A 24,114-nucleotide genomic window follows, 5' to 3' on the forward strand; every position below is an offset into this window, starting at 1 on the left:
TTTATCCATTCATCCACTGATTGACACTTAGGTTGTTTCCATATTTTGCGTACTGTGAATAATGCTGCAATAAACATGAGAGTGCAAATATCTCATTGATATCCTATTTTATTTTCTTTGGATACAAACCTAGAAAAGGGATTGCTAGATTATATGTTTGTTCTATTTTTAATTTTTGACCTGCATGCTGTTTTCCTTAAAGCATGCTCCAATTTACATTCTTCCCATCAGTTAAAGGGTTCCCTTTGTTCCACATCCTTGCCAACACTTGTCCTGGTTTTTTTGATGGTAGCCACCCTAACAGGTGTGAATATCCCATTGTGGTTTTGATTTTCATTTCTTTGACAAACAATGATGTTGAACCCATTTTTATCTCCCTGTTTGGGCATTTAAATATCTTTTTGGGAAAAAATGTCTATTCAGTTCCTTTGTCCATTTGATTTGTTTTTTGCTATCGAGTTGTGTAAGTTCTTTAGGTATTTTGGAATTAGCCCCTTTTCAAATATATAATTTGCAAATATTTTCTTGCATTCAATAGGTTGCTTTGTCATTTTGTAGATGATTTCATTTGCTGTGTTGAAGCATTTAATTTTTTTAGGATACATTAAAAGGAAAAATAAAATTCTATATTATATGGGGCTTTCTTATTGTATAAAAACGGACAGTTATTTCTTATTACTGATTTCTGGAGGTCATTTCTGTCTAAGACAATATACGTTCGTAATGAAGACCACATAATATTTAAATGTGTGTGTCTATGTATGTGTGTGAAAAATACTTATTCAAAGGTAGCTTTTGGATATTCCTTAAAATTAAAGAATGCAGCATCACAAATAAATATAAGTACCTGCTAACATGCTATGCTACTGCATACACAAAGGGGTTTGATTTGGTGCTTGTGACATTTTAGAAAAGTAATGAAAGAATCTCTTAAAATCTTTAGGAAAGGAACATATTTATAACCATGATATTTTAATCTGCTTAGGGAACACAGAATATTGAAATGGAAGAGGACCTTATAATCAATTTTATTCACCTTTTTGTTTATACTTAATTCACTGGAGATAAAAACTATTTTGGGATTTACCCTTTCATATTAAAATTTTCCAAGGTTGGGGGGGCTCAACAAAATCAAATGCTCCACAACCCAGAATTAATGGAAAACCTGAATTCATCATTCTGTAATCTAAATAGACACTTTTTTGTACTCTGCTTTTTTTTTTTTTTTTTAAGGATAAAGCTATTCACTTTCATAAGGAAAACATTCTTCAATATATATTGAGGGCTATAATAAGTTTACCTTGGGCTTTTAGTTGTTAACATTGGTTAACATTGTTAAAACAATGATAGAAAAATGTACTTTCATAAGCTTTTCCTTATTGAACTTATTTCTGTAACCACCAAACCCTTTAGGAATTGCCATGCTTATCACCCAAGTCTTTACTGGAACTACTGAATACAAATTATAATCCAATCAAAGGCATTTCTTGCATTGCAAATTAAAGTATTCTATTTCTGCATGGAAAAGGTCCCAAGAAGACATATTTTATTAAATTATTTTCTTTATCACAGGCTAGTGATATTATGTAATAAATATTTTTTAAGATTTGCTGACAAACAATTCTCATGCAATCATCAGTGAAATAATAATACAATTATAGATACTGCCATTGAGTAATATTGACACAGAAACATAAAGTATCAAAATAATTATATATTGCAATATTCTTAAGACAATGCTCCATAAAGCTGACTTCCTAGGTGAGAACATCACAGATATAAGAAATTGTTTAGTTGTCAAGAGATGACTCAAACGGCATTTTACTGAAAAATGTACATAAGTAAACTATCTTCATTCACTGATTCATTCAACAAATAATTGGGGAGACACATTTTCAGACAGATGATGCTGATACTGGCTCAGACACTACTCATAAAGATGAATGTAAGAATGTTATATTAAATATAAAGTAGACATTTATTTATTCACATTATGTCTCAAGAGAAAAAAAGCCACTGTTCAAAGTTTTTCTGATTATTGCAAAATAACGGTATTCAAAACAAAATCACCAGGTACCTGGGTGGCTCAGTGGGTTAAGCCTCTGCCTTCGGCTCAGGTCATGATCCCAGAGTCCTGTGATCCAGCCCTGCATCAGGCTCTCTGCTCAGCAGGGAGCCTGCTTCCCCCCTCTCTCTCTGCCTGCCTCTCTGCCTACTTGTGATCCCTCTCTCTCTGTCAAATAAATAAATAAAATCTTAAAAACAAAACAAAACAAAGCAAAAACAACAAAAAAAACCCAAATCACCCCGAAAATCAGTGTTGCTCATAACAATAACATATATATTTTAAAATCATATATAAGGTTTGAAAAATGCATATTATAACATGAAATAAAAACATAGAATGTCACATTTCTAATTATATAGAAACTGACTATCTGTAATGGGCAATTTTTAAAACATAAATTTTATTAAGTGATTTTTGTCCTGGGCAGCTATAGATTTTTAAAAAATTCTTCTTTTTGGTTTTTCATTTTGTTTTTTGTCTTGGATATCTGTTATGATTTGAGAAGGTAAAATGGGGAGAAAAATCATGATAACACATGTAAAATGTTTTGTATCAAAAAAAGAAATATGAATAAAACATTAATATGTAGAATATAAAATTATATCCTTAGTTTTACAAAATCAATATTATCTTATTATAATAGTCACTATTATCTTCACTCTTCTTACTTTGAGAAATCACTACTTATTGCTTAATATTGATTTTTTATAACTTATTCACTATATGTAAGCACACAGATGGTTTTTTGACGTACACTTTTTAGAATGGGTACTTTTTCTAATATATATGGCATATTTATCACAAGGGCAGACAATAAGAAACTTACTCTATTATGCCAAAAATAAAAGATTAAAAACTCCAACTAGAAGCTGTAAATATCACAATAAGAATTTTATAATAATAAAGATGAGCCAAAATAAGTCATTAGACTCCCATGCATTATTTTGGGGGGGAAAAAAAAAGCTTTTAAAGGTAGCATATTATTAGGTCATAACTGAGTCCATGTTCAGCTCTTTCAGTGGTTTCCTATGACACGGGGGTATAATCAATATCCAATCAAGGCCTGGCCTAGGCTGGTCACCCTCTGACTCTTAACCTCATTGAACTCTCAAGCTTAATGAGCCTTCTGTTTCTTTAGAAAGTTTGCCCTTTCTGTTCTTTTTCTGAAATTTCCTCAGATGTTTTCATGGCTGGATTCCGAATTTTATTTGAGTTTCTGCTTAAATATCACTTCTTAGAGAGGCCTTTTCTGAATAATATATCAAAAATTCCAGTCCCTGTTAATTTTCTTTTCCACTGCCTGGCTTTACACTCCTGCACTGCATTTATTAACACCTCCCACATATGGAAAGCATATGTTGATGTTCTGTCTCTTCAGCTGGAATTTAAGTTCTATGAAGGCAAGAAAGTGGGTTGTCTCTGATAGGGTGACCAAATATTCTGGTTTGTGAGAGACTAGGGGTTTCTTAGGATGTAGGACTTTCAGTGCTATAATGTCTCCCACAAGGTTCCTGGAAAACAAGGATGTTTGATCACCTTAGTTGTTTACTCTTACTTTCCTTTCACCTGGAATAATGATAGACACAGAGTGGATGCTTAATAACTATTGAATGAATGAATGAACCCATGAGTTCACCTTACTTAACTTCAAATTCAAGAATTATTCTTAAACAGTTTATTAAGTTTATAACAATGGAGAATGGAGCTACATTTTTGGTGTTAACTTTTGTTTCGGATGTTTGAAAATCCTCTTTTTTTTTTGTATGAAATGTTTATAGTGACTTTATTCATAATCGCTCAAACTAGAAACAACCAATACGTCTTTAAACTGGTGAAGGAATAAACTATGGTTCACCCAAGCAATGGAATGTGACTCAGAAATAAAAAAAGATATAAACCAGCGATACACAGAACAATAGGATGGTTCTCATATGCATTATGCTAATAAGCAAAAGCAGCCAGACCCAAAGGCTACATGATTCCATTTATATGATGTTCTGAAAAGGGAAAACTATTGGGACAGAGAAGAGATCTGTGGTTGCCAGAGGTTAGGGATGGAGGAAAGGTATGACTGCAAAAGGGCAAAATGAAGGAAGGTTTTTGGGTGATGGTACTGTTCTGTATTTTGACTGCAGTGGTGATAACATGATTCTTTCCATCTGTCAAAACTCATAGATGTGTACACCAACAAGAGTGAATTTGAAGTATATAAATGAAAAATTTTTTTTTAACTGAAATGGTGGTTTAGGGTTGGAGACTAATCTATGATGAAAGGCTAAAGAGACCAGAATACTTATTTTTTAGAAAAGCATGTTTAAAAAGAACATTACATCTGTTTTCAGAGAGATGTACAGAATTACTTTGGGCCCCAAATCAGGAAAACTGAAAATAAAGGAAAACAACTCAACAACAAGGTAGCTAAATTTAAGCTTAAAATTGTACCTGAAATATGGCATGTGAATTATACCTTAATAAAACTGCTATAAAAAAGTAAAGGGATGACTGGGTGGCTCAGTAGGTTAAGCATCTGCCTTCAGCTCAGGTAATGATCCCAGGGCCCTGGAATCGAGGCCTGAATCAGGCTCCTTGATCAGCGGGGAGCCTGCTTCTCCCTCTGCCTGCCGCTCCCCCTGCTCGCCCTCGCTCTTCTCTCTCTTACTGACAAATAAATAAATAAATAAAATCTTAAAATAAACAAACAAACAAACAACAAATTTAAAAAACTGTGCCTGAAACACTTATTTTCTCTACCCCAGTGTTTCCCAAACTTGTACAATGAGAATCATTTGAAAACTTGTTAAAAAGAGATATTCCCAGGTCCCTTCTCTAAAGATTTTGATTTCATAGTCTAGATTAGGGATCAAGTAACTTTTTAAAGAAAACATCTGCCTCCCATAATTCTTTCTTAGCTACATCATACTACACACACACACACATATATATGCACACATCATTCATTTTATATATATATATATATGATGAAGACTCATTTTAGGGATCAGTGGGAGAAAAATTAAAAAACAGCATTTTATGGAAATACATTAATCTAGTTGCAGTGCCATTAAAACAATCCCTAATCACTTACTCTTTTTTGGCGGGGCGGGGGTGGGGAGAGCACATGTGTAAGCCTAAGCGTGTGGAGAGGCAGGTGGTAACCAGAGAGAGAGACAGAGAGAGACTCTTAAGCAGACTCCGTGCCTATCCAGAGCTCCATGTGGGGCTTTATCTCATGACCCTGAGATCATTACCTGAGCAGAAATCAAGAGGTGGACTTCCTACTGACTGAGCCACCTAGGTGCTCTCCCCAATCACTTTTAAACTAGCTAACTATCATTCATTTAGTCTACAGTATAAACTTGATTTCCCACAGAAAGCCTTTTTTAACCTCATAAGACTTGCTGTCACACACTTTTATGTTACTTGCACTTCTCTGGATAATGTCTAGCTTTCCTTTTGAACATGGCATCGAGTGAATTCAAAGACCATGTCTATCTTGCTCACTATGGATTCTCTGACATCTAACACAATCCAGTATACCCCTTTTTGAGTTCCCTCTAGCACAGCATTTAGCTGAGAAGCAGAACCATTTTCCTGATTTCAGATTACTGATGAAATGTTACTTATGTGTATGTATAATAAATTCATACATATACAAAAATGCATGTGTTCGGTGTGCAGAATAGTTAAAACACACCTTTTGTATCCTTACAAATCAGTACAATAAACACCTCTCTCCCTGGAAAGCATGAATAGCTCTCTATTTCTTGCACCCAACAAGATCTAGCTAAAAGGATAAGGAGAAAAGCGATACTGGGAAGAGAGCAGCCATAGGCTGCAGGACACACCTGCATATTGTAACCAGGGGGAGGACTAGGCTCTTAATATTTAGAAGAATTATGAATCCTAGTGAATTCATCTGAATTGGCAGGCAAATCTGAAATGAATTCAGGTTGGCAGTTTTCCAGACAGGATGAGGAAGAAAACAAGGCATGGTGATTATTTAAAACATTATACCAATAAACAGTCCTATAATTAGATTGAGATAATCTTACCCAGAAAAAAACTTCTTCTTTTGGAATTTTCACTGTTACTTTATTTCCCACAGATTATAATAATAATAATAATAATAATAATAATAATAGCAATAGTAGTAATAATTAACCAGTTTTGCTAAACGTCATTGTATCCATCTGTAACAAGAATGGAAGTGCTTTGCTTCAGAGTAGCAAGAGGAGGCAGAACCCCCTCCGGGCCACAAACCTCCTTCTGTCCTGTGTGGGTGGAATCCTAATGGGGCTGGAGAGGATACTAGGTGAAGGTCCTTGATGGAGCCAAAATGCATACTGCAAGGGCAGCTCTTTCTTTACTACACTGGAAACTGTTTCTCAATATGCTCATCTGTCCAAAAACAACCTTCCTCCTTTTCTCCCCCAATCTGTCTCTCTTCTTTATGACGGTGCTGAGGACACGAATCACTGTGGCCCCACTCCTGATTAACCCCGACTCACTCTGATTGCTTGTTGTGTTTACTTCACTTCACAACTTGCGTGTTGGTTGTGCTATGTTAATTTGCTCTCATTTATTTGCTGTTTTTTAAAGCTTGTTAAATCTTTTTAATCTCCCACTAAACTGTCAACTCTTTGGAGGCAGGTACCATGGATCTTCTTTCTTTCTTTCTTTCTTTTTTTTTTTTTAAAGATTTTATTTATTTATTTATTTGAAAGACAGAGATCACAAGGAGGCAGAGAGGCAGGCAGAGAGAGAGAGGGAAGCAGGCTCCCTGCTGAGCAGAGAACCCGATGCGGGGCTCGATCCCAGGACCCGGAGATCATGACCTGAGCCGAAGGCAGCGGCTTAATCCACTGAGCCACCCAGGCGCCCTGGATCTTATTTCTTTTATGCCCTCTCAAAACTTAGTAGTGTTCTGCTCATATGAGCACTGAAGAACCAAATGAAGGTAGCCTGGGACAGAGTCAGCTTTACATTGAAGTGATGCTCTTGTGAAGAAAGATGCACATGCTCTGAAATACTCTAAAGTACAGAGAAACAATTGCTTCTTTTAAGCCATTTTCCAAACTATATCTAATTTAGAACTCAGGAGCTATTAGCCAGTTTGGCACATAGCATACGCTCAGATAGTTGTGGAGTTTCTTAAATTACCATTTTTTGGATGTGTAATTTGCATACAATAAAATGGATACATTTTATGTGTACAGTTTGAGGAGTTTTGAGAAATTTATATACACGTATACTCTCCACTCCAATTGAAATAATAATGGTTTCATCACCCCAAAAACATTATGCCCCTTCCTAGTCAGTATTCCCCACCCACTGCCCAAGGCAATAAGTGGTCTGATTTCTGTTAAACAAAAATTAACTTTATTCAAACAGAATCTACTTATCTCTGCTTTACATCAAGGATATATGTCTATTGACTAATTGAACTATAATCTATAATCTTAATTTACACCCTCAGAAGCAAAAAGAATAAAGAACTAGGCCATATTTTTAGAAGAACCTAGGGAAGAAGTTGTAGTTTCTTTGAATCTGAACATTTAAATTTTTCACAAGTATTCAATTAGTTTTTTAGTTCCTCTCCCTACCCCAAATTTGGTAATAAATTGGGCTTTAGTGTATGCTATGGGAAAAAGAACAGTACTGGATAGCAATAATAAGAGAGTATGTTTTGCATTTAATAAAAATTCTACACATAATTGATGTATCAACATACTATTGATTTGTACTATAATAATAATTTCTTTATTAAACTTACTGTAATTATTTTCACTTGAGTCCCATGAAGGGATTCTGATACACATAAACACGAACTGAAACTTTTTCTCTACATTGGATGGTGGTCATTAAATGTGCCTTCCTGTTTCCCTTTTTTTTTTTCTTCAAATTTAGGGGCTTTTATAATATTTTATTGAAATTGTATAGAATGGGGTGCCTGGGTGGCTCAGTCAGTTAAGCGTCTGCCTTCGGCTCAGGTCATGATCCCAGAGTCCTGGGATGGAGCCCCACCTCGGGCTGCCTGCTCAGCGGGGAGCCTGCTTCTCCTCTCCCACTCCCCCGCTTGTTTGTTCTCCCACTCACCCCCGCCTTTTTTTTTTTTTAATGATTTTATTTATTTATTTGACAGAGAGAGATCACAAGCAGGCAGAGAGACAGGAGGAAGCAGGCTCCCTGCTGAGCAGAGAGCCTGATGCGGGACTCGATCCCAGGACTCCGAGATCATGACCTGAGCCAAAGGCAGCGGCTTAACCCACTGAGCCACCCAGGCGCCCTCCCACTCCCCCCTTATGCTCCCTCTCTCACTGAGTCTCTGTCAAATAAATAAATAAAGTCTGCAAAAAAAGGGAAATGTATAAAATATTAGAAAATAAGGCATCTACAGCAAGTATATATAAACTCTAAAGAAATTATACTTCAGTTCTGAAAAATTATATTTAATAAGAAAAAAATCACACTGTTCTACAAGCTTTTGTGACATCTGTTTGAATGTAAGAAAAGAAACAATATTTCATGGTTAAAGTTCCTATCTTTTTGAAGGTCCTTGTTATGAAAAGCTGTGCTGCTTTATATCACTCTGATAAATTCTGTACTTTATTAGGATTCAGTCTTTGTGCTTGACAAGGTGTTGTGGCATGTATTATATGTAGAATTGAGAAAGAATATTTTGCATGTAGACACAGCACTTTGAATATATTAAGAGATACACATTAATCATCTTGGTTTCCTGGCTGTTACAATAAATTGACTTATAAATTGCTATGTATCTGGTTATTCTATGCAAGGCACTTCAAGTAAAAAAAAAATTTGCTAAACAAAAAAATGGTAGGATGAAGCAGCTGGTTGACTTTTTTTTTTTTTTTATAACTTTCTTGAAATGACATGAAGTTTTGGGAAGTATATCTAAAAGGATTTAAAAATTTCTCATGAATAATTTTACAGTTCCAAAGAGGCCTGGTTTCATGATAGGAAAGCTGTTCATTTGTGTCTGTAATCTGGTCTTTGAACTGTACTCAGAACTTACAGACCTCATTTTAGAGGCAGCAGTCTGGGTGGCATGCCTTGTAGTGCCTGGCACAGATATTTTTTTTCCCTGATGTATTATTACGGTAATGATAATTTATTGCATTTATTTATGTTATTCATTCTCATTCCATTTCTTTTGTCAGATCCTAGTATACCTCTCTAAAATATAAAATGAATATAACAAAATACTATTCCAAAGTTTTCCTAGAAGTATTGATTTCTTATACATATAAGCTAGGGTTATTATACCCCCCCACACACACATCCTACTTGTTTTACCAATCTTGACATTCTTAAAAATTTTGATTTTTGTCACACAAAGTGTTTCTTTTTTTTTTTTTAAAGATTTTATTTATTTATTTGACAGAGAGAAATCACAAGTAGGCAGAGAGGCAGGCAGAGAGAGAGAGGAGGAAGCAGGCTTCCCGCTGAGCAGAAAGCCCGATGTGGGGCTCGAACCCAGGACCTGGGATCATGACCTGAGCCGAAGGCAGCGGCTTAACCCACTGAGCCACCCAGGCGCCCCACAAAGTGTTTCTTAATATCCAATTTAATTTAATCTTAAGCGTAATTCTTTGAAATCAGTATTATCTCTAGTTTATTATAAACAAGACAAAGAATCCTGAAAAAGTTCAAGTACAATTTGACTAAATCCACAGAATTAATGCACAGCAGAAGTCCAATTTAACCCAAGGAAATAATGCTATATTTCCATATATATGTGCCTGAGGATAATTTTGACATTATAGTCATTTTTACTGCACACTCTACAGTCATTCTGCCTGTATTTGCCCTGTGCCTATTATAGCCATCTACAATATACTCAAGCATTTATTTAACCTCTAGGTGCTTCTTGACTTGTCCATAAAAAGAGAGATAACAACCATATGATGCTCGTAAGTTTTAGGTGAAAACTTAGAAACCTGTCTGAAAAATATTTTGCTCAACATTTTTAAACTACTATTATTATATTTAAACTATTTAAATAGTATTGTTTCAACAGCAGTGGTAGTAGTATTACTAGCAGCAGCAGTAACAGGAAGAGGAGGAGGTGAGGGACGATGACATGATGTTCATTGGCTCTTCTGTAGTGGGAATTCCCTTAGGTACTAGAAGTGAATATAAGTTAAAAGTAAAGCACATAAATGTGACTTTTCTGCTCTTTCCTTTCGTTTCCTAATCAAATTCTTTTAAGGTATATCACCTATGTGTTGTGTCATGGTGTGTATGATCACAGGCTTTGCATTCAGACATAGCTGAATACCAAATTCCATTGTATAATCCAGACAAGCTGGATTCAAGTTCCTCATCTCTTCAGTACTGGTATAATTACATTTGTAAGATGGGGATAATCTTAATTACTTCATTGGTTTGTTGAAAAGATTAAAGAATAGGATGGCTATCAGTACAGGTCCTAGTACATAGCAATTTTTCACTATTACTAGTTTGCTCTGCTGGTTCTGTGACAGACTTATTCTTTGACCTTGGATAACAAAACACATTTCTACTCAGGACTCCAGTTCTCATGTATATAAAAAATGTTCTGAAATACATATTTGATGAAATAATTTATAACGTAATTGAAACAGATGATCTAAATCCATTTAAACCATAAAATTTGAAGATTATTTGCAGCAACATATAATCCATAAGATAGTCTTACCAGTTCAACTTTTATTTATTGATTTCCTAAAATTCACACAATAAAAAACTTACATAAAGATTTGTTTTTAAGAAATATACCCACATAAATAGACTAGTCTTTGAAAGTCCAAGCTCATGGACTGGCAAAACAAATATTGTTACATTGTCTATACTATCCAAAGCAATCTACACATTCAGTGTAATCCCTATTAAAATAACACCAGCATTTTTCACTGAATTGAAACAAACAAACAAACAAAAAATTCTGGAACCAGGAAAGACCCCAAAGAGCCAAAGTGATGTTGAAAAAGAAAACCAAAGCTGGAGGCATCATAATTCCAATACTTGAAGCTGTATTACAAAGCTATAATCATCAAAGCAGTAAGGTACTGGCAGAAAAATCAATGGAGCAGAATAGAGCCCAGAAATGGACTCTCAACTCTATGGTCAACCAATCTTTAACACGGCAGGAAAGAATATCCAACTGAAAAAAAAGAGTCTCTTCAACGGTATATATTGGTGTTGGGAGAAAGAAGGAACCCTTTTACACTATTGATGGGAATGCAAACTGGTACAGCCACTTGGAAAACAGTATGGAGATTCCTCAAAAAGTAAAAAATAGAACTACCCTACAACTCAGCAATTGCACTACTAGGTATTTATGCGAGGGATACAAAAACAGTGATTTGAAAGGGTACATGCACCCCAATGTTTATAGCAGCAATGTCCACAACAGTCAAACTGTGGAAAGAGAACAGATGTCCATCTACTGATGAACAGTTAAAAAAGATGTCATATATATATACATATATACAATGGATATTACCCAGCCATCAAAAAGAATGAAATTTTGCCATTTGTAATGACATGGGTGGAACTAGAGGGTATTATGCCAAGTGAAATAAGTCAGCCAGAGAGAGACAAATACCATAAGATTTCACTCAAATGTGGAATTTAAGAAACAAAACTGAACATCAGGGACAGGAAGGAAAAATAAAATAAGATACAAACAAAGAGGGAGGGAAACCATAAGAGACTCTTAACTGTAGGGAACAAACTGAGGGCTGCTGGAGGGGAGGTGTTGGGGGATAGGGTAATTGGGTGATGGGTATTAAAGAGGGCACTTGATGTAATGAGCACTGGGTGTTATATGCAACTGATGAACCACTAAATTCTACCCCTGAAACTAATGATAAACTATATGTTAATAAATTTGAATGTAAATTAAAAAATAAATTAAATGGATGAAAAAAATAAAGTGCAATCATTAACTGTTGTTTTAATTAGCTAGGTAAGAAACCTGAAGATAACTGGTATAACTATTTAAGAAAAACACACTCCATTTTTTTCCCAATCTTAATATGATTTAATAGATGGTCTTACCAGAGGAAAAATAAATTTCTTTAATATTCTGACTGTAATTTGAATACACAGTCAAATATCATTACTGATTTTATGGAAATTAAAACACTGCCAAATTGGTAAGATTTGACTAACATACAACTATATAATACATTTTTTATTGAAGTATAAATAATATACAGTGTTTATTAGTTTCAGGTATACAGTAAAATAATTCTACAATTATATACATTGCTCCATACTCATCAAGATAAGTGTACTCCTAATCCCCCTTATGTATTTCACCCATCCCCCACCTACCTCCCCTCTGGCAACCACCAGTTTGTTCTATTTGAAAGTCTGTTTTTTGTTTCTTTTTTCATTGTTTGTTCATTTGTTTTGTTTCTTAAATCCCACTGATTTATTTCACTTAGCACTGTACCCTCTAGATCCATCTATGTTGCTGCAAATGGCAAGATCTTTTTTAGAGCTAAGTAATATTCCATCATATATATATTCCATCATACATATATGTGTGTGTGTATGTATACATACACATATACACATACATACACATCACTTCTTATATAATACATATTTTTATAATGAAGACTGATTTTAGATTTTATTAGTGGGAGAAAAATAAAAGAGCAGTGTTTTAGGGAAATACATTAAACTAGTAACTGTGGAGGACTCTATGTACTTAGAACTTTAACTTAATGGTTTCACAATATAAGTATCTTAGTATATGGTAAGTTATATAAATTTGGTATTTGTAACTATATGCTACATATATGATTATATGCTAGGATACACACTATCTCCAGGAGAAGTTACAAAGTTATTAAATATAAATACAAAATATTCAACCAAAGAGAATTAACTAGCAAGTGGTGTCTGGGATTTATATATGTATAACTGAATGATTAAGTGATGTTCTCAATCTCATATATGTAAATCTCTAATATTGGCGAATGGCAGGGGCTGTTCTTCAAGGTCCTGCCCTCAATGGAATACTCAGGCAACCAATCCAGCATGACAAATGCCAGACTGCTGACTTATTCTGTCTTGGATACTCTTCTGATATTTAAAAATGACAAAGGTAAGAGTTAAAGAGTTTGTTATGCACTGTTATACTTTATTTGTAGACATACTGGGGTTATAGAATAAATGCTTATTGTCATGAGGAAATCAGGCAAATAACCTCAGAAAAACTTCAGAAGGACAGATATACAAATGTGGAATACAGTGATCTGGACACAGCACCACACTGAAAAGTTAAAAGTTGTCTCCCCAAGTTATGGGGAAATACATGAAATATCAAGTTGTATTCTGACCACATAATGTCTGGTATCCAGTAAAATGTCCAACTGATAACCAATGTTTTCTATTATTAGTCCACTTTCTCTCCTTCCAAAACATAACACACACACACACACACACACACACACACACCGGCCCAGGACAAATTTGGACCTACAGTAAAGAAATGCAGACTCCATAGAGGTTCATAGTTACCCTGGCAGTAACTTAAAACAGGAATTCATGTTTTCAATTTCTAAACAGTGGTTTTTCCTAAAAAGTGAAACAGTTTTTTTCTGTGAATTTTAAGAGTTTTGTTGAATATAATAGCTGGATATAATAATCTTGAAGATCAAAAGTTTTTAAAAAAAGGTTTCATGGAAGAGATGGGTCTCATTTGTGACTTTAGCAGAACTTTATGTCTTAAATTTATACTATGAGGAATTGTGGGATTTTCCAAGAGGCAGCGGTGGAGTAAAGTTCATAGGTTTGAATGAATTCATCTGAGTAAGAATGCCTAAGGTGAGTAGCAAAAATGTAATAATAGCAAGGGGGAAGTTTGTGTAGGCAAATTAGTATAAATTTTCAGAGAACCTGAGCATCATATAAATAATAACTTCAGCCAATGTACATTAAATGCTTTCTGGTTGTTCACCTATTTGGTAGAGACTGGAATAGCAGCTCAAACAAAGTCATGCACAGTCCCTGTCTTCAGAGAGTACAAACTCTACTAGAAAATAAGAGATGTATTGTGATGTAGGGATGCCAGATTTGGAGGGAAAAGAAGATATAGTTAAACTTAAATTTTAATTTCAAATACACAATAAGAAGTTGCTTAGTTTAAATACGTTTCATGAAACATCAGGGACATATTTTATTAAAAATTCTTCACTGTCTCTCTGAAATTCAAATTTAACTGGGTATCCTGTAGCAAGGGAATATGTAAGATGAGGGTGAGGTTCAGGCATGGGTTGAAATAGGAGGATGACTGGTTATAATCAGAGAAAACAGCACACAAGAATGGACTGGTAAACAGAAATAATGATTTCTTGAGTAACAACAAAACCACCGCAGGTAAATGAGGGAAAAGCTGTCCCAAGATGAGGGCAGAGAATAAGTAACAACTGGATAGGAATTCAGTGGCTTGGATATGAATTTTTTAAAAGACATCATCAGGTTAACACCTTTATTCTGGTGTGGCACACTGAGACTGACAGAAAATGATGAGTTTGAAACCATTTAGAATGGACAGAACATGGTAAATGAGAGAAAGAGGGATGAAAATATGAAGAATTATCATCCAGGTTCAGATTTAGGAAGCAGGATGAAACATAATCATGTTTCCTAAGAAAGGAGACAGAGAATATTGAAATATTTGGGGGAAAAGGAGATAATAAGTTAAAATTTAAGACTTTGTTTAATTTGTGTTACTTATAAAACATTCAGTGGAGCAGGAAGTTGGATATAGAATTTGTAATCTCTTAAAAAAATAAAAGGCACTGAAATACAGATGATGACTAAAGCCACAGGAGTGAATGACAGAACCCAACAGAGGAAGGGTACAGAGCTCCAAGAAGTTCTGACATTAAATGGTTTCATACAAGAGAAGAAGCTAGAAATGGAGACTGCAGCCAGGGTTAAAGGAAGTAAAAAGTAGAATAGAAGAGTGTTGTAATGTGGAAGTGAAGGAAATGGGGTTTTAGAAAGGAGGAAATTCATCTCCAATTTTAGAAAAACAGCTCTAATTCAGAGCAGTGGTTCACCGCACTGTGGAAGATAAGTATTAGGGCATAGATTACAAGTCAGGATCAATTCTGGTTGTAGAATCAAGACGTGGGAGATGTATGCACATTTGAATGCAAGGATGATGTACCCTAGAGAGGAGTTTCTATTAAATGAGAGTATAAAATCAGAGACAAGATTCCTCAAAAGGCCAGAGGAGATGGGAATCCTAGAGTAATGGAATGGGTAAGCTTTACAGAAAAGTCAGTACATTAAATTGGTAAATTTGAGGTCAGGAAGAGTAAAGGTCTATTATGAATTACCTTTCTTTATGCTTTTTAAAAAGAGTCTAGCTTTTTGAGCTTTTTTTTTCTTTAGAGCAATACCAAGTTGAACCCCCAGGATTATAACCCTAATGACCATAGACACATACGTATCTTATTTGATTTACTACTATACACTCTGTGTCATAAAACATAGTTCATGGGCTAGAAAGATGATACTAGCTAATGTACTCCTCTCCAAATGAAGAGGAAACTCATCAGCATCATTAACTCCCACCATTTGTTTGTGGGGCACTATTTGACCTACTTATGCATAAATAAACTGCATAAGCTATTTGGTAAGAGGACACTTGATACTACATAATTATGATCAATTGTTTGTATACTGATACCCCAGCTTACTGGTTAATTATTTTTAAAATCAACTTTAAAATTCCACTAATATAATTTATTTTTAACCTTTTTTAACTAAAACTTCATGTATGGGAAGCTCAAAAGAGAACAGATCAAGTTCTTCAGTGCCCCACAAAGGAATATTTTATAGTGAATACATAAGAATACAAGAAGGAATTTTAACAGTCTAGCAAGCATTTGTATTCATTAAAGAGAGCTTTCATAATCAGAACCAATCAGACCCTGATTACACATCAATTTAGCAGTATCTGTGCAAGCGGTTTTATCCATTACACCCATATTCCCTGTCTTCAGAGACTGTTTGGGATACTGGTTAAAACAAAACTGTAAAAATGAAAAAAAAATCTCTAGTTAAATTTTGATAAAATATTTTGTAGATTAAAAACAGACTCATTTATGGCTGTTGCTTATCAACTTCATAGTGTCTTATAAAATGGAAGAAATAAAATAAGCGTATGCCTGCCATTTCACTCAGTTTGATGTGTTGATCTTGGGACTGTGATTCCCTATCAGCATCTTACACTTGTTTCCAAGGTTTACTATAATATGGCCCCTGACTTATCAGCTGGATATTATCTCATCATATTCTATAATATAAAAACTCACAGTCACTCCAAAGTCCCGTGTCAGCTTCTTTGTCTCCTCCATACCTGGCATTCATTGTTTTCATCTTGTCTTTTACTTTTTCTCCAGCAATCTGCCACCACCAAAGTATAGTTCATTCCTATCTCTTTTGTGGAATATCATTTACCTTTATTGCTCTCTGATGCCTCTAGATTTCTTGTCTACATATTATCTAGATTATTCATTCCGATTCTTGTCCCCACATAAGCATTTCTTTTTTTACTTTTACACTATGAGCACCTTGAAAATAATACTGGATTTTACATATTTGCATTGTCTATAATGGATTTATATAACAGACACTAGGTATATATTGGAATTAATTGAATTACATCATTATTATACACTAACAGACATGTACATTTCATTTAATATATATCCATTTAGTACATTTTTGTAAGTATTGCTTTATTCACCTTTTAAAAAATATATCTGTGATTTCATTTTTTCTCATATAATGATAAAGTCTACTATTTAATTTCTAATAATTTCTTCTTTGGCAAATTTAAGTCTATGCATTGTTTTATTTTCTGTCTCTTGTCCCATTTCCTTATCTGTACATGTTGAACACTCTCCACCTTTACCATAAAGTTCTTACCTCGAGCCATTCAGAATTTCTCTTTAGTTAAGTATCAAATAATTTATCAAATTTATCATTTATCAATTCAAAGTGTTTCCTGAATGATAAACATAACCGCTGAAGAAAACAATGAATAAAAGTGGCACACAGAAAGGCATACCAATGACCACAGACATCTGTAAAACTTCCATTTATCTAACCTATACAGGTGATAAAATTGCAAAGAACTAAACCACACACACACACACACACACACACACACACACACACACACACTACTTGTAACTTGTAAGTACTTGTAAGATTGGTAGATTGTATCAATGCCAATATCCTGATTTTAATATTGTACTATAAATTTGCAAGACATTACTTCTGTGGGAAATGTTAACAGTATGCAAGAGTTCTATTATTTCTAACAACTGCACATGGAGTTATAATTGTTTAAAAGTTAAAAAGTTTAATTTAAAAAGTCACATTTATTTAGGTCACATTTAAATTTTCTCAATAAATTTCACAGTCACAATCTCACCATAACATCTCCAAAGGTGCATCTAGGGATGAAAAAACTGAACCAAGTGTGTGTAGTGACTTCCAACATACGTTATATCTAAGATACTTATCAAACAGCAATAGACAAAAAGACTAAGATTCGGTCTTCAAAAATAGCATGTATTATCTAGGAATTATTGACTATGTAAAACATAGCTATATTTCTGGAGTAAAACCAGTGTTTTATATAAGAGCAAATATTTACTGAATACCTCCTATGTCCTGAGCCACTTTTAGAGGCCTAACATTTCCCTAGCTGGCCTGAGTTTAGTGCTTTACAAGTAAGAACTCACTTAATCCTTATAGATTGTTAGGTGTAAATCTGGTGTTATTATCTATCCTTATTGTATAGATGACAGACTATGGTACTGGAAGTTTAAATAAGTGTTAGAAGTAGAATTAATCAGTTTGCTATACTATGCTGCAATTTCAACAGAAGAATAAAAAATGATGAGTAGGAAAGGAAATGCTAGCATTAGTAAAGAATACTAATACTATAAATTTATGAAAAGTAATAATTATGAGCTATCATTTAGTAAATATCACCAAAGAACCCAATATGAAAGCAGTAATCAGAGAATTATTTTGATGAGTTATATATTGTAACCAATAATGGAAAGAGGTCAGGCAGAAAAGCAACCAGTAATATAAATACAAAATTGGTTGCATTCAAAATAGGGATTCCTTTCTCTGTAGTGTAAAAATCACAGTACATTTGTTCCTTTTTGGAAAATTCACTTTTCTCCCTAAATTCAGTTAATGACCAACTCTATACTATAATGCTGAAAAGTAGCAACATTGCCTAGCACTCATTTTAAAGTGAAGGCAAATATAAAGGTTTCCCAATTTTCAAATGGTAGGATCCCTTGTTAGTATAAAGACATTTTAAATATCCATGTATGTTATGTAATGTGTTTGCATATGAATTTATGAAACAAGAACAGTAATTCTAGTCACCTCCTACCTAGGCATTTGTAGCCTCAACATCTGGGGACTACTTCAAGTGATTTTAAGGAAATTTGCCTTTGTTAATTTAAGAGTTTTCTGGGATAACCTCAACCTGGAGTCAGGAATAAAAACAGGCAAATAATTCCTATGTAATCATCATGCCATAACAATTCAATGAAAGTTTTGTCTTTTCTTTGTCCATGTAATATAATACTAAAAAGTATATCTGATTGGTATTTAGCACCCTTACACATTTTTGCACTACTTTGGCTGCAAGTGAGAGAATTTTAGCTTCAATCAGTTTAGGAAAGAGGGAATAAATATTTAGTCAAAGAATAAAATTTGTGAAGGTCAAAGGTACATTTGGCACCAGGGTTCCTAGATCAGGGCATCAGGTGCCATTAAGAGCTTTACCGTGTTTCTTTTCTTTTCTATGAATATTGGTTTTGGTTTTTAATGCACTGAATTTTGCCACAAGTCTGTTATTATGGCTGTCAGCAACTCCAGAACACAGAAAGCTTTGGGTCACCATCTCCTTGTTATAGCCAGAATGGGGAACTAGAGCTTGCTGCCAGCACCAAATTACATGGTTTGGTGAGATGGGAGTGGCAATGCCCCAAAGAAAAGAGCTGCTATTGTGGGAAGAAAAATGTTCTGTAGACATAATTGATTTGGTATTGTGTCACTAAAAATTTGTGTAAAATAACAGTGTTCTTATGCCAACAGCTATAGAGTGAATGTGTTTTCTACCTTCATTCTCTTTTACTCATGAAAGGAGGATGAGAAGAGGGGGAAACACAGTACAGACACATACGCACATGTCAGACCTCTCAGTGTCCATTGCCCATCCTCCTATTGTTTCCCAACTCTTGACTCTGGAGGCCCCAGAATTAGCTCTGGATCTCTTCTTTGCTGTCTTTACTCATTTCCTTAGGCAAGGTTATCCATTCCTCTGGTTTTAAATACTTCATATAGACATATGGCAAGCAAATTTATATACCCAACCTGAGCTCTCCCTGAACTTCAGTTTTATATCCAACTGCTTTTCAGATTTAATAAGGCCAAAACTGATAAACTGATTCCCACTGTACCTTTAGTCTTCCAGATCTCAGGAATGTCAATTTGAAAGTACAGCTGTTCAAGTCAGAGACCTTGGCATCATTTCTCTCCCAGTCCACATCTAAGTCAAAAGAAAATCCATTCAGCTTTATTTCTGAAATACACTTATTTACTCATTCAATCTTGGCCTGTGTGTCTATGGAAACAAATGGTTTTCAACTGGGGGAGATTCTGCTCCTCAAGATTATGGAGATATTTTTGTCTAGAGATATTTTTGGTTGTCATAAGCAATGAGAGCAGTACTAGCATCTACCGAGAAAAGGTCAAGGATGCTGCTAAACATCCTACAACACAGAGGGCAGCTCTCTTTAACAGAGTATCCCATCAAAATGTCAATAGTGCTTAGGTTAGGAAACCTTCATCTGCACTAAGCTCCCATTATCTCTCCTCATTATTTTATTAAAGTACCTTCTTAGATGGTCTTTAAATTTCCTTCTCATCATCAGGTAACCACAGACTAGTCAGAAGGATCCTTCAAAAATATTCTTATGATTGAGTAACTCTTCTGCTCACAACCATCACAGACAGTGTATTTTTTTTTTTCATTTTTAAAGATTTTGTTTATTATTTTAGAGAGAAGGCATGAAGAAGGGGAGTCGTAGAGGGGGGCAGAGGGAGAAGCAGGCTCTCCACTGAGCAGGGAGCCCGATGCGGGGCTTGATTCCAGGACTCTGGGATCATGACTTGAGCTGAAGGCAGACACTTAACTGACTGAGCCACCCAGTCACCCCAGATAGTTTTGATGTAATGAGCATGGGTGTTCCATGCAATGGATGAATCACTAAATTCTACCCCTGAAACTAATGATACACTATATGCTAACTAATTTGAATTTAAATAAAATCTCAAACATTCTCTCTTAGTTCTAATCACAAAAACATTTTTCTGTTTTCTTTCCTTAATTTTTCATATATTTTTTTCTTTTTCCTTCTTTTCCATTTACCCTCTTTAATTGCTAATGGTCCTTAAGAGACTGTCTTTGGCTCTCTTTTATCTCATAATAATCACTCTCTCAAAACTTTCTTTAAGGGTTCAACCTCAGTTCCACTATGACACTGACACTTCAATTTCTACCACACTTCTTCCCTAGCTTTAGACATATCCCAGTGGAAATCTCATTAGGTTCCTCTAATGTAACATAGTTCGCCCAATCACAGGGCAAGTGATCATGCCAGATACTCTACTTCAGTTCTTAACTTTCATTAACATCAACTTGTGTCTTAAAAAAGCAAATTTCAAGGTATTGTTCCTTAATGTCTTATCATTCTTTCCTTTTATGAGTTGGTACAAAAAATCTAATCACATCTAATAAATTATTTACATAGTCTGGTTTAGCCTCCTGATAGCTACTTTAATGCTTCAGTTCAAGACCCCATTATCTTTTGCTTGAGATATTACAACAATCTTCTGCTGGATTCCATGCCAAAGATTTCAGTGTGTTTTGAATATTGCTTCCAGAATTACATTCTAAAAAATTTCTGATAATCTCATTCCCGTGATATGGATTGCTGACAGTATAAAATCAACATTCTTTAGGTGAGACTGTCACAAAATGATCCACTTCTGCCTTATGATTCTCTTAACCTGTCTCTAAACTTCTACCACAGTGAACTTCTCATTATTCCCTTAACATACCATGCCCTTTGTTATCTCTATTTTTGTATGTTTTCTCTCCTCTGTCTGGAATACCCTACCTACTTCACATAGAAAACTCCTAATCATCTTTTAAAACATAGCTCAAAAGTTAGGTTGTTAAGATCTCTGTATTCATATTTACTGCTTTTTATCACCTTATTTCTTCTCTACAAAATTGTCATCTCCTAAATGTGGTTTTGTTGTCTCCAACAACAGATGGAAAAACTGGAACATGGCAGAAAAAAAGCAAAAATAAAAGTAAAAATCATTCATAAATCAAAGGATACACATTATTCTTTCCTGTAGGTGTGTGTCATCAACCCCATTTGTATATGAGAAGAGGAAACAAATAGCATTAGGATATATGCCAAATCTTCAAAACAATTTATAACAGAGCCAGAAAAAGAAATTAAATCTCTTTATTTTTAATATAGTATTGTTATATATTCTATTATGGATTTGCACATATTATATTGTTTTGATAATGAGTGATTAAAGTGAAAATACACAAAAGAGAAATTCTTGGAATCTGGCTTGCAAAATTCTAGGACAGACCTATATTCAGCTGTATTTTAAAAAAAAATTTTTTTTTAAGATTTTATTTATTTGACAGAGAGAGATCACAAGTAGGCAGAGGCAGAGAGAGAGAGAAGAGGAAGCAGGCTCCCTGGCGAGCAGAGAGCCCGACGTGGGACTCAATCCCAGGACCCTAAGATCATGACCTGAGCTGAAGGCAGAGGCTTAACCCACTGAGCCACCCAGGCGCCCCTGTATTTTAAAATTTTATATAGCACTTTTTATTGATTTTACATTTATTTTACTTTATTATATGTATTTTTTAAAGCTCAATAGTGCCTCAGAGAAAACCAGAAAATTAGATGTTAGGAAACTACTGTGGAGAAAGAGAGTGGGTGAAAAAAATCTATAGAGCTTCTGTAGATAGACAATTTTGTACTCCCTCCTTCCCCATTGTACGACCATATAAGAGGATTTTAGATTATCTTCATTCTGCCTTCAGAAGATTTACAGCAGGAAGTTAATAAAGCACTTAGCAGAAGCTAAGACACAAAATAGGCAGGGAATGAAAGATTACATCAGAGAAAGCCTAACTGTATTATAGATAGCAAGTGGTCTCTTTAGAAATGTGTAGTAGAGCAGCAAGAGCCACACTAAACAAAAGCCCCTTCCTTTGAAAGAGCACCAGAGGAAGCATGGTGGTGGGATGGGGGAGAGAGAACTTCATTCCATAACCTGTATTAAGATCCTTCCTTTAACCCAGAGAGATGCAGATAAATAAGAAAGTGGTGTAGTAAGTAAAGAAACAGCATGCAGATGACAAAACAAAAACAAAAGCAAACCAATAACCAACCAGCCCAATACAAGAAACACCCCACAGGCTGCCCACTTGGATTTGTATGCTATTGAATAACGGAGAGGTGGTGTCTGTGGTGAGAGTCTTAAATGACTACCTGGAGGCCAACTCTTTGATTCTGACCAGTTTTTGAAAAAAAAAATTTAGAAAATAATGGGAATTTATTATCATAGAGTTAACACAAAAGCCTTTTTAGTTTTTCTGTTTTATGGTAACTAATTTGCTAATGTCCACAAAATAACTGATATAGAATAGACACATTTCTTCTCAAATAAACATGGGTAACGCAGGGATAAACACTACTGTCTGTGATATTCCCTGCTGAAATGGTATTATGTGTTAAATCCCTATTACCATACATAAAAATATAGAGAAAAGCACTGCTTATATTATCTTCAGTCCTAAGAGACAATCGACAGCTCTTTTCCCCAACCAGCCTCGAAAAATGAGTAGCAGCTTGCTATGGGCTCAATATTTGTATCCTCTCAAAATTCTATGTTTGAATTCTCTTGCCCAGTGTGGTAGTATTAGGAGTTGCGGCCTTTAGGAGGTGATTAGGTCATGAGGGTGGATCCCTCATGAATGGGATCAGTGCCCTTAAAAGAAGTAGTCCCAGAAAGCTCCCGAGCTACTATGGCCCCATGAAGTAACAGCAAGAAGACCACTATTTATGAACCAGGAACAGGTCGTCACTGGACATAGAATATGATTATTCAGTCATGCTGATCTCAGATTTCCAGCATCCAGAACTCTTAAGAAATAAATTTTTGTCTTTTATAAGCTACTCAGTCTGTTATTTTGTTGTAGCAGCCTGAGTCTTTTCTAATTACAAAAATACTTGTTATAATTCAAATGCTTAAAATGAAGAAAGCACATTTAATTAACAAAAACAATTTAAATGATCTAAAATTCTGCCATGGTGAAAACTACTAAGAACATTTCATTTGATCTCAAGTATTTTTCTATGACTGGGTAAGTATATCTGTAATTCAAATATATTATGCATGGGTTGTTTCTGTACATTAACATTACATTCTTTTGCACCTTGCAATTTTTAAAAAAGATTTTATCTATTTATTCAGAGGAGCTGGGAGAGAACATGAGCAGGGGGAGGGGCAGATGGAGAGCAAGAGAGAGTATCCCAAGTAGACTCCATACTGAGCATGGAGCCCAACACAGGGCTTGATCTCATGACACTGAGATCATCACCCGAGCAGAAACGAAGAGTTGGTTGCTTTATCGACTAAGCCACCCAGGCGCCCCTGCACCTTGCTATTTCTAAAAAAAATTAACTATAATACTTTTGTCTCTGATTTCATTATATTTTTGTATGACATAATTTAAATTTTTTGTAACATGCCAATGTGTGCTGGTTTATTTCCATAATCACCTATTTTTGGCAATTTCAGTAATTTATATCATTTGGCTACTATACACAGTTCTGCTATCCAATTTCTTCTACATTTATGTCTGT

At 34.8% G+C, this 24,114-nt stretch overlaps 1 long non-coding RNA gene across 2 annotated transcripts in view; it reads right to left on the reverse strand.

Moving 5' to 3' along the window:
- Positions 1-24,114, reverse strand: part of LOC125094742 (uncharacterized) — a 205,210-nt gene that overhangs the window by 129,837 nt on the left and 51,259 nt on the right. For both annotated transcript variants that reach the window (XR_007125675.1, XR_007125674.1), the window contains exon 2: positions 19,606-19,694. This is a non-coding gene — a long non-coding RNA (uncharacterized LOC125094742). The remainder of the gene's footprint in view (positions 1-19,605; positions 19,695-24,114) is intronic.

Source organism: Lutra lutra, chromosome 3 (assembly GCF_902655055.1).
Source record: "Lutra lutra chromosome 3, mLutLut1.2, whole genome shotgun sequence".
In the NCBI taxonomy this organism is placed as follows: Eukaryota; Metazoa; Chordata; class Mammalia; order Carnivora; family Mustelidae; genus Lutra; species Lutra lutra.